This window comes from Vigna unguiculata, chromosome 1 (genome assembly GCF_037176805.1).
Source record: "Vigna unguiculata cultivar grain cowpea cultivar isolate G323 ecotype 2 chromosome 1, ASM3717680v1, whole genome shotgun sequence".
Lineage (NCBI taxonomy): Eukaryota > Viridiplantae > Streptophyta > Magnoliopsida > Fabales > Fabaceae > Vigna > Vigna unguiculata.
The window spans coordinates 10,997,694-11,010,608 of record NC_140792.1 but is presented as its reverse complement, the minus strand read 5'-3'; the positions used below and the strand labels follow the sequence as shown (position 1 = coordinate 11,010,608).

The following is a 12,915-nucleotide window of genomic DNA, read 5'->3' as shown; positions in this document are numbered from 1 at the left end:
AGATAGAGAATTCATAATTACAATGATCAAAATGATCTCTCACGTAGGAGAGTATAACCACGCTCACATGGTATGACTTCACTATGTGAAGGGTATACAATGGTTTACACACAACCCAATGTCACTCTATACAAAAATGAATATGAATTTTAAGCTCACAATGTTTGATATGATAGTATTTTTTATTGTTATGATATTTACTTAAAGCTATGTATAGGTGATGCTGTCATGGCAGATATGGATATGGAAATGGTAAAACCAAGTATAATCATGCGGACGTTCTCGAAAAATCAAAGAGCCCGATCACCAGCCATTATAGCAATCTTAAAAGAGAATAAAGGTAATTTTTGTTGTATAATTATAAATATTCTGTTATCCATAATAGGACAGTAACAATTGAAGATATGAATCATTATCTCTCCACTTTCTTTGTGTGTAGATGGAATAATCAAATTTTAAAAAATGTTAAATTAAAAGGGAGGTTCTTGAATTATTTAATAATTTTTAATTAGGTTTACAAAAACTTTTAATTAAACAATTAGACTTGTATTTGTTTATTAACTGGACATTTTATTTACTTTTGTTATGATTGTATACATGTACTTATGATTTAGAATAAAAACCTTTCATAGCTTAATTGAAAATTATTTTAATTTTAAAATTAAACAATTAAATTCTTTTATTTTCAAAATTTTGTACTTGCACCAAGTTAACAAATTTATTTATTATAAAGAAAATATTGACTATAGAATTTAAATGAAAGAAAAGCATTATGTATGTTATGTTATTTTTTTTCTCTTTTGAATATTCAATTTTTTTCAAAATGTCATGTATTTTCTTTAGGAAACTATTAGATATGATCTACTCATAACAAGATATAATGAATTGGTTAACTTGTTTTTCCAACCATTTTTATTTATTGGTCATATTTTTCCAATATTTCTTTCCTTCTCCAAAATAATTCATGCATTCAGTACTTGTTAGCAATATTTCTACTCATGATTGGCCATTCCTAACACATGACAGGTATTCTAGAGAAAATAGTAAACAAAAAGAAAGAATGGATTCATGTTAAGGATCAAAAAGGAAGAAATGCTCTTCACTATGTAGCTTCCACGGGTTACCTAAATGGTGTTGAGTGCTTGCTTCAAAATTGTGATACTTGTAATATGGAAAGAGATAAAAATGGTTTTTATCCTCTTCATCTAGCTTCGGCTTATGGACATATTGAAGTGGTAAAGAAATTGCTTGAAAACTGTCCAAATCCTAGAGAAATAATTGATAAGAAAGGTCGAAATATTGTTCACATTGCAGCTATAATGGGACAATTTGATGTGGTAAGGTACATCTTGCAAGATGTAAATGATGGAGTTAAAGATATGATAAATGACAAGCATTGTGATGGAAACACTCCCCTGCATTTGGCTGCCTCACACTGCCATCCAAAAATTATACAAGCCTTGACATGGGACACAAGAGTGAATCTCGATTGGCTTAACAACAACAACCAAACAGCTCTTGATGCTTTTGAACAATTTAAACAACAAAATAATCCACCCATTGCACAGTCAAGTATATATAGAGTATTGTGTTTGATCAAAAGTTAAAGATTTAAATATGTTTTTTTTAGTTTACAAATATTTTTATGTTAATATGTCTCCCACTTAGTTCTCAATTAATCAAAATTCATCTTCGAGGAGTTTGTTTTAATTTCTCATTTGCCCTCTCTCTTTTTTCTTAATATGTGGTAAATTTCAAGAACATTATTTGTCTAATTGTTTGGAAAATTAAACAACATCATGACTACTCCCTTACACACTTAGACTACCTATGTTTTATCTATCATCGTGTTGTTGAATGTAACATTGGCTTGTATTTGCAGCGGCTAACATGGTGTCAACTAAAATCTGCTGGTATACAAAATGCTGGAAGAGGGTCACACTTTATTGAGGTCCCTTCTTCTCCTTGGAAACCAAAAGCCAAAGACGTAGAATTTTATAAAGACAGAATCAACACCCTTATGTTGGTTTCAACCCTTATAACTACAGTAGCATTTGCCACAGGTTTTACTTTACCTGGTGGAACTAATAGTTCTGCTCCAGGACAAGGCATGGCTCTTATGCTAAATCACGTGTGGTTTAAACCATTTATTTTATGCACCACAATATCCATGTATGGTGGCATTATTGTCACTATTATACTCATTTGGGCTCAATTAGGAGATGTAACTTTAGCTCTTTTTGCCCTTCAAGTGGCAAGACCCCTTTTAGGAGTCACTCTTGTAGCCCTATCAATTGCATTCTTGGCTGGTGTCCACCTTGTTATAAGCGATCTCAGTTGGTTGGCCACTACTATTCTAATTTTGTGTGTGATCTTCATTCTTCTGCTTTTGTTGTTGTACATTCTTCTTTGGTTTCCCTCAACATCAAACAACCAAATAATGAGATACATTTCTTTCTATCCTTTCGAGTTTCTCACATGGTTACTTGAAAAAGACTCAATTGAAGGTACGTAATTTCTGATACACTACTGAAGTCTCTCCAACTTTCTAGCTTTTTTTTCATCTTTTCCTCTTTAAGATGGAAATTGAACTTCGTTTTCATGTATATTTATTTGGAGTTCTGCATCTTATATAAATATATGATATTGCTCATCATTTTTACGTAAAAATCATTTGGCATTTAAGCTCTAAAATCCTTTATTAAAGTTTTATAAAACTATAAGAAAACCTTGAATTACCAAAGGAATTTTATTGATAAATACCAATTCATTATTTATGTATGCAATGTCGTTGGATAATTACCGATAGAGTGTTTGTGGAAGACAAAGTGCACATTACCGACAAGATAATTCATCAGTTAAGTATATTTGTTTAGAATGTAAAATATTTATGTATCAAATCTGTTGGTATGTTTGATACTTTGGAGAGGGAAGAAATGTATAGCACACAAAAATTCTTTCAATAAGAAAATAACAATCCCAAATGATTTAAAACCCTTAAAAAATTTTGAACTTGTTATCATGTGTTGTCCTTTGCCAACAAGTATTTTCTTCCATTAAATAAGTTTTGATATAAAAAAAATTGAAGTGTTGAATTATCTAATAAAGCATGTGATGTTTTTATTTTAGTTGCCTTTCTGTCAAACTTTCTATTTTACCAATCTAAGTTCCAACCATAGTCGGGCTCTATTTGGTGCATGTTTGGAAGAGAAAATTAATATAAACCTCAATTTATAACCTCACTTCATGAATCAATTGAAAATATCTTCACTTTGTTCCGTAATTTTTGTTATGGTTTAGGGAAAGGATAGGGTTAGGAATCTTTTCCCTATGTTCCATGAATCAAAGATATTGTGGATAAAATGAAACATTTTATAAGCGTTTAGGGTCTATTGGTCTAAAACAAGCATATCCACAAAATTTTTTGAATTGTGAGGGGTAGTTCAATAACTTCTATTGAAATATTTTTGAATTGTCTTTTCAATCTTTCTTTTTTAAATAGTTAATATCGGGAGTCTTTCCATTCATTTTTTGTAGTATATAAAAAATATAGTTGAATTTAGTTAAATTTGTTTGATGATGCTTGGTAGATATATTTTACTATCTCTTGGTTAAACCAAAAAGCAAGTGTAACATCCCGTCAGGATATTACGAAATTAATAAAATAAATCAAAGTAAAATAATTACACTGCATTTAATAATACCTCATTTCCCAAAAACACGGGAAATTTAAAACTTTAAATATACGAGTTATAAAACCAGTAGTCCAAAATTCATAAAACTGAAATAAAAGTCAATGGCTCCTGCCAAGTTTACATAATCTTCACAAGGATAAAATAATAAACATAATACATAGGTATCTACATAATATCCCATGCTAGCCCTCTCTCCAAGTCTAAGCATCTCCTGGCCCACCTGCCACATCATCTGCTCCCGGATAACAAGTTACCCGATCATCGCCATACACACACAGAAAGGGTGAGCTATGCACAACATATATATAAAGAAACATGAGTATAAATATGTTTCCCAACCCAAAATAACATAACAAATTTCATATTTCATATTTCATAATCACCCAACCATGACCTCATAGTCCTTCATGAGTCATATGCATGAACTAAGTCTTGGGACTTCCCTGTGCTCCCACGAAACTGACTCATTCGTGGTCCAACCCTATGAGTCTATCATGCTCATAGTCCTGCCCTACAGACTCCTCGTCTGTAGTAAAAACATCCAAGTCTCACACTTGGACCCTGGCACGCACGCAATCACCATACTATGGACTCCTCGCCTAATAGTAGCCGACGGGAACATCACAGTTCCTTGCCCATCGTGCGCCCGACACATGCAATCACCATACTAAGGACTCCTCGCCCATTAATAGCTGACGGGAACTCAACCAGTTCCATGCCCATCATGTGTCCAACCATCGAGCACATCCCAGACCCCTAATGGGCTTAGTGCATCAAGCCCACACACCACAACACATGCATATAAAATCTAATCATGGTATAACAATCAAACACACTCACAAACACATAGAAACTTAGTGAATCGCATAAACTCGCTTAGGCTAGGGACCCCTCGCCCAAGCTAAACCCTCCATCTCGCTTAGGCTAGTCCACCTCGCTTGAGCGAGTTCAACTCAGCAACCAAAACACGTCGTCTTGCTTAGGCGAGATCCTCTCGCCTGGGCTGAGATACACACAAAACATCAAAACATGACCAAGACATCTCGCTTAGGTGAGAGAGTTTGTCGCCCAAACCCCAAAACCCCTCGCCTGGACGAGAAGTCGAGCTCAACATGTGCACTCACCTGGACGAACCTCACTCGCCTGAGCGAGAACCTTGAGTGAGGTAAGAATATGAGTCCCTGCATGTCTCGCCTAGGCGAGCCCTGCTCGCATGAGCGAGACTTGTAGATTCTGGGACTATTTCACGCACACCAGTACTTCCATTCTGCTAGGCTTTTCTTTACCCCTTCACATTCATACCACAACTATTAGTTAACAAAAATAAAGCTTATTCTTTGCCAACCAAGGTTTGAGCCTGTGACCTTCCATTCCTAAGGCCAAGCACAACCACTATGCCCAATCACATTTAGTGCTACTCACAAATCAACAATATGTTACAATACTAGTCACATACTCATACATATCCTTAAAATCAATAACAAAAACAATCACACATAAATGGCATACATAGGACTCGAACCCAAGTCCTTTCACACAACCAAAGTACTCTCAACCACTTGAGCTAGTACTTTTCCACGTCACATTAAACAACAATTAAAGCCATAAAGGCGGCTTCTACCCGCATTTATTAATTAATTAATTAATTTTCTCGGGTCTTATAGCAAGTGAAGGAGAATTAAGCCTTGAATTTTTATGCATAACCAAGAAATTTAATGTGACAACTTGTTAGAAATTTTTTTCTTCTAGCTACAAGTGCATTTATTGTCATTTCAATGATAAATCACAAAATTATTAAGTAAAACTAACAAGGGTTGCTAGTCTTTTAAGAAAAACACTTTAAACATCAAGATCCTAACCAAGTGGGTTCACAAAAGGTAATAGGAGAACCATTGGCAAACCTAAAATATCTATTGGTCTAAAACAAGAATATCCACAAAATTAGTATCCAAACTCTTCTTTCTTGATTAGAGGATAGATTAGGAGATTGTAATCAAACAACAAAAAACTAAGTAATTAGTGAGAATCCATTAAATATAAAGACCCTAACCTACCCAAGTGACTTGCCAAATGTAATAGGAGAAATATCATAAGAACCTAAAGGATGTATTCGTTTAAATGACACAAACCCTAAGTTTGTGAATTTCAAACTTACAATGATTGATAGGTTAGTGCCCCTTGACGAGATAAACCAAATTAAATTTATATTTCAGTATGTAGTGTGACTTCTTTTCAGTAAAGTACTTTCTTCATTCTATAGTCAAAATTAAATGCACATTTGTTTTTGTTGCTAAACTTGTAAATGCATTTGAATTACATGACTTTGATGTTGATCTTGAAGAATTGGAAGAACAAAAACATGAACAAGAAAAAGAAGATATTGATGAGAATGATGAGTATGATGATGATGATGATGATGATCATGATCATGATCATGATTATGATGTTGATCATGATCATGATGATGGTGATGGTGATGATGAGGATGAGGATAATGATAATAATGTGGAAGACGAGTAGGACGATGATGATGAGGATGAAAACAAGGATAATGATGATTAGTATTTTTTTATACAACTCAAAGCATAGGTCAATTATGCTTCCAATTGTAATTCGGTGACTACTAAGAAAAAAAATTAATTACTCTTTTGGTCCTGTTTTCGTTGAACAATATGAAGTTGGTCCTCTAGTTTTTTTAGTCTTAATTTGGTGCAAATTTTTGAAAAATTGATGTAATTTGATCCTTTTCATTAAATTTCTTAAAGTGTGTCAATGATTTTTCATCAAAATTGACACTAGGATTATGTTAATTACACCAAAATGCAAACCATCCTTATTAACAACTTCAATTTTGATGAAAAATCATTAATCCGTTTCGAAAAGAAATTAACAAAAGGACCAAATTGCATCAATTTTTAAAAAATTGGAACCAAATTGAGATTAAAAAAATTTAGAGGTCCAACTTAACATTTTTAGATGAAAACAGGAATCAAAAGAGTAATTAAACCAATAAAAAACATTTCCAGTACCATGCAAATTGGAAAACATGTCAATTGAAAAGTTAAAGGAAATTATTTGAAACATTAAATCCTTTTTATTGGATTTCTCTATGCTATTTACTTATGCAAATATAATTTACACCAATAAGTGTTTTGATATGATGTAAGAAATTGAATTTTAAGGTAAAATAAATGGAGAAATAATTGTCTGCATTTGTAATTGGGTTAAGTTAGCTTTTGTGGATAAATGAAATGCAACAAACAAATGCAACTTGTGCAATTGTTGTATAACGAATAAGTATAATAGTATATTTTACCTAAATTATTTTATTTTGTTGAATTTTTGAAGAATAAAAGTTGTTAATTGTCGCAAACTCAAAAAAAATCACGATGGCACGACGAATGTAAAAAACATCTTTTTAAAATATAAATTTAAGGGGTTAAATATGTTTTTGGTCCCTTAACTTTCGGTGGAAATTGGAAATAGTCCTTCCTTGAAACTTTAGAGTAATTTAGTCCCCCAACTTTTGAAATGTGTGTATTTAGTTCTTTTAACCAAATTTTTTTAAGTTTATTTGACGTTTTAAAATTTCATGATAGTATTTTAGTTGTTTACATCGTTTAACTCATTTTCGCTTCAATGTTTACTTAAAAAAATTGTGTTTAAAACGTTAAATAAACTTAACAAAATTTGGTTAAAAGGACTAAATTCAGTTTTATTAAAGACGAGGGACTAAATTGGTCTAAAGTTTCAAAGAGGGACTAATTCCAATTTTCACTAAAAGTTGAAGGACCAAAAACATATTTTAGGTTTGAAATGAGAGTTAAAAAATAATAGGTGTTAAATGAAGCGTAAAAAAATTTTAGGTGTCAAATGGGTGTAAAAATATTTTAGATGTCAAATGGGTGTAAAAATATTTTAGGTGTTAAATGGGTGAAAAAGAAATTTAGGTGTCAAATAGGTGAAAAAGAACTTTAGGTGCGAAATGGGTGTAAAAAAATTTTAGGTGTCAAATGGGTGTAAAAATATTTTAAGTGTAGAAAAGGAGTAAAATAATTATAGCTGTAAAATGAGAGTAAAAATATTTTAGGTGTCAAATGAGTGTAAAAATATCTCAGGTGTCAAATGAGACTAAAAAAATTATAGGTGTCAGATGGGTATAGAAAAATTTGAGTTGTCAAGTGGGTATAAAACTATTTAGGTGTCAAATGAGTGTAAAAATATCTTAGGCATCAAATGGGAGTAAAAAAATTATAGGTGTTAAATGGGTGTACAAATATTTTAGGTGTCAAATGATTGTAAAAATATCTTAGGTGTCAAATGGTAGTAAAAACGTTGTACGTGTCAAATTTGTGCAAAAATATTATAGGTTTCAAATGAGTGTAAAAATATTTTAGGTGTCAAATGCGAGTAAAAATATTTTAGGTGTTATATGGGTGAAAAAAATTAGGTGTCAAATTTGGTGAAAAAAAAATTTGGTGTCAAATGGGTGTAAAAAAATTTTAGGTGTCAAATGAGTGTAAAAATATCTTAGGTGTCAAATGGGAGTAAAAAAATTTTACGTGTCTGATGAGTGTAGAACAATTTAAGGTGTCAAGTGGATGTAAAAGTATTTAGGTGTCAAATGAGAGTAAAAAAATGTGTAGGTGTCAAATTGGTGTAAAAATATTTTAGGTGTCAAATAAGTGTAAAAAGATTGTATGTGTCAAATGGGAGTAAGAAAATAATAGGTGTCAAATGGGTGTAAAAAAATTTTAGGTGTCAAATAAGTGTAAAAATATTTTAGGTTTCAAATGGGAGTTAAAAAATTATAGGTTTCAAATGAGTGTAAAAATATTTTAGGTGTCAAATGAGTGTAAAAATATTTTATATGTCAAATGGGTGTAAAAATATTTTAGGTGTGAGTTTAAATATAAATTAGGTATCAAATGGGAGTAAAAAAATTATAGGTGTCAAATGGGTGTACAAATATCTTAGGTGTCTAATGATTGTAAAAATTTCTTAGGTGTCAAATGAGAGTAAAAACGTTGTAGGTGTCAAATTGGTGTAAAAATATTTTAGGTTTCAAATGAGTGTAAAAAGATTTTAGGTGTCAAATTCGAGTAAAAAAATAATAGGGGTCAAATGAGTGTAAAAATATTTTAGGTGTCAAATAAATGTAAAACTATTTTAGGTTGGAAATGGGAGTTAAAAAATAATAGGTGTCAAATGACTGTAAAATAATTTTAGGTGTCAAATGGGTATAAAAATATTTTAGATGTCAAATAGGTGTAAAAATATTTTAGGTGTTATATGGGTGAAAAAAAAAATTAGGTGTCAAATATGTGAAAAAGAAAACTTTAGGTGTGAAATGGGTATAAAACATTTTAGGTGTCAAATGGGTGTACAAAAATTTTAAGTGTAGAAAAAGAGTAAAATAATAGGTGTAAAATGGGAGTAAAAATATTTTAGGTGTCAAATGAGTGTAAAAATATTTTAGGTGTCAAATGGGACTAAAAAAAATATAGGTGTGAAATGATTGTAAGAATATCTTAGGTGTCAAATGGGAGTAAAAAGGTTGTAGGTATCAAATTGGCGTAAAAATATTTTAGGTTTGAAATGAGTGTAAAAATAGTTTAGGTGTCATATGGGAGTAAAAATATAATAGGTGTCAAATGGGTGTAAAAATATTATAGGTGTCAAATGAGTGTAAAAATATTATAGGTGTCAAATGGGAGTTAAAAAATAATAGGTTTCAAATGAGTGTAGAAATATTTTTGGTGTTAGATGGGTGTAAAAATATTTAGATGTCAAATGGCTGTAAAAATATTTTAGGTGTTAAATGGGCGAAAAAAAAAATTTAGGTGTTAAATGGGTGTAAAAATATTTTAGGTGCCATGTAACATCCCATTCAAATAATAACCTTAATTTAAATGAAATGTCACACAAATAGAATGAGAAACAAGTCATAGAGTATAACGTTACTCCTTACTAATATCCAAGGAAATCCAGGAAAAGATTTAAGGCACACCACGATGCCAGATACAAAGTGAAGTAAGAGATTGACAATAAATCAAATAAATCCCAAGGTAAGACCATACATAGGCCTTAGCCCTAAATGAAAGCTGGAATCCAACCTAGAGAGGCTACGCAGCGGAATCATCGTTTCCCTATTGACCACTGGTAGTCCTTGCATCTGCTCACATCAATAAATTGATGATCATCGCAAAGAGAGAAAACCACACAGACAAAACACACAACAAACAGAAGGGTAAGCTAGAGCAGAAGACAGTTTATCATACAGTTATATACATCTCCATAATCCAAAATGCATATGTCATCGAATCATGTTATGACTTGCACACAATACACTAAGACTCGAGACACGACTCATCCGGATACATATAATTAGTCGGATTCAGCGGATGCTTGCACTTGTGGTGGACTTCCCTACTTTATCGAGCTGCTCTACCGAGCTAATTGTTACAATGTCTCATCCCCCACACACAAGGTTAGCCCTTAATGGGTTTCACGCCTCCTGCTACTCTCACCACTAGAGTCAGTACGCTCTATGTGAGACTAACTGACTCTTTAGAGTGTCAGGATGCAACCTTACCTTGAATCATTACTAAATTATACAGATGGGGCACCACTATGAACTCACACTAACAGGGGTCATGGAATTACATTTCGACCAACTGAGGCAACACCATGAGGTCTCACCTAGAGGCTCATGGAATTACGCCCTAACCAATGAGGCACCACCACGAAACTATCGTGGAATTACGTCCTAGCCATACCAACATGTTTCACCAACCAAGTATGTATTTGTCATGCATACCAATCTCATGCCAAACTCATCATCTTTAGTCCATGAACCATTCCATTTGTAAGACCCGTAGGATTTAATTAATTAATTAAATAATTAATTAATAAATGTGGGTGGGGAAATGATTATGACATTAAATTATGGTTGGTATGACGTGGTAAAGTGCTAGCTCATGTGGTTGAGAGTACTTTGGTTGTGTGAGAGGACTTGGGGTTCGAGTCCTATGTATGCTAACTTTTGGTGTTATTGTTTTATTATTTAAATCTATGTAATCATGTTCTAGTATAATATGATAATTGAATTATGATTGTTAGCATGAAATCTAAGTTGGTTAAATGGCTTGATATTGATTTGGCAATTGCATGGTTATGGGTTCAAGTCTTGGGAAACTCAAATTAAACTTTATTTTTCTTTTGCTAATGTTAATTTTGGATGGAATTGGAAGGGGTAAAGGAAACCTAACTAGAATCAACAGCTAAGGGTGGCTGTAACCACAATTCATAATGAGAAATGAATGGCCATTAAAACATAATAAGGTGCATTTTCGTGTTTGATTCTTGGGTTAGCCTAAAGCATTAGTTTAAAAGGCAAAAGTGAAGGTTTAGGCAAGGTTTTGCATGGCTAAACATAAACCTAGAAAACAGAGATGAAAAGTGAGTGTGAGAGGACGGGCGTGAGTGAATTTTGAGGCTGAGTTGAGGAGAATCAAGAGTGGCCATTGGCGACCCAAGGAGGAGCTTCGGAATTTCTAGTGTAGCAAAGGAAATCAGGTTAGGGGAGCTGGACTCCGCTGTTTTTGCTTCAAACAATATTATGATGTGATGTATGATAATTTTGGTGCCTATATGTTGTTGTAATCTCGAAATTCTGCGTTTTTGGGAAATTTCCAGAAACCGCCTGGTGGATGATGAACCACTGCCAGGCGACTCATCTGTTCTGTGCTGTTTTGGGGTTCTGGGAAGGGAACCGCCTGACAGCCGGGAGTGTGGGATTTACACTGGTTTCTGGGTTTGCGGATGAAGCGCCTGTCGGGGCTGGTTGAACCGCCAGGCGGCGCGGGGCAATCTTTCTTGTTTTGGGGTTTTTTGGAATTCTGGGCTAAATTTGATCGGTGGGAAAGTTGTTTGTGGTTAATAATAGATGAATTCGATATTGTATGATGTGCATTTTACGCATTAGTAGGTACAAGTGAATGAAACAATGATTTAATGTCAAGGGGATGAAAGCGGGGTACTCTTGGGGTGTAATTATTGTGGTCCTTGCAGGGTACAGTGGTAGTGAGATTGGAGGGCTGAAATTGTTGGATTTGTTATGCCAAAATGGGAGAGATTGTATTGAGATGGGTGATAGGTAGTGGTTGGGAAGGTTAGTAGGGGCGAAAGAGAGCAGAATGGTTCTCAAGTCTGATACACCGCCTGGCGGGGGACTAGTTATCGCCAGGCGGCAGCATTACAGCAAGGCCAGGCTGGAGTTCTTGGTGGGACTGGTTCGGACTGGATGTGGGGTAATTCGTGCAGTGGGTGTAATAGTCTTGGGCGTGAAGAAATTTGGTTACGAGATGAATTGGATAATTAGGAGAGTGAAGACTTAAGTATGGTTAATGAGATAGGGTGAATTATAGGGTGGATAGTGAGAAGAGAACTCTGACAAATAAGTTTTAGGGCTGAAATATACCTACAGTGGGGTGAATGCTCTTTGGTCAGATTAGGTACCAAAATAGGGGGCGTTCTGTGAGCTTAAGGAAGAATTGATCATGCTATGGTCAGACTATGGAATAAAATGTATATGTGTGATATTTGGTTGTTGGGGGATTTCTAAATAATCTTAATTATTGTAACTCATAGGCAAGATAGGATGAGAGGGCTCATACTGATATAAACCAATCTTGGTGTTGTCATATTCAACTAAAACGAGTGTTTCGGATAGTACAAATGCAAGTATGGAGACTAACAGTGGAATGGAGTGTAGATAAATCAACACCTGATGAGGTTCTAATATGGCGCCTGGCGGTAGGGTCCAACCCGCCAGGCGATAGCAGTAGTACAGGGGATTTATATAGCGGGAGGCGCCTGGCAGTGAAAGGTATTCCGCCAGGCGGTAGTGAGAACAGTGGTAGGGTCTAAAGCGGTAGCGCCTGGCGGTGGGGGGGCTGACCCGCCAGGCGGTAGCTGCTAAGTCTACATAATTTAAGGCGCTGTGCGCCTGGCGGTACGCAACACCCGCCAGGCAGTTAGAGAGCTAGCAGCGCTTGGCTGCACGTGTCCCCCGCCAAGCGATTTGTACTGTTGCAGCTTGGACTTTTGATTGAGAAATTGTGATCTACAAGGCGTCTAGCGATGCTTTAAAGATGGGTTGCTGGTGTTCCTTGAGTTGTGGCTCGGAACGTATCCCTTGAGTTGTGGCTCAGGATAG

General features: G+C 34.3%; 1 pseudogene; it reads left to right on the top strand.

Annotated features, from left to right (window-relative positions):
* The first annotated feature begins 237 nt into the window (after positions 1–237).
* LOC146888698 (uncharacterized) lies at positions 238–6,257 on the top strand (annotated as a pseudogene).
* The last annotated feature ends 6,658 nt before the right edge of the window (positions 6,258–12,915 follow it).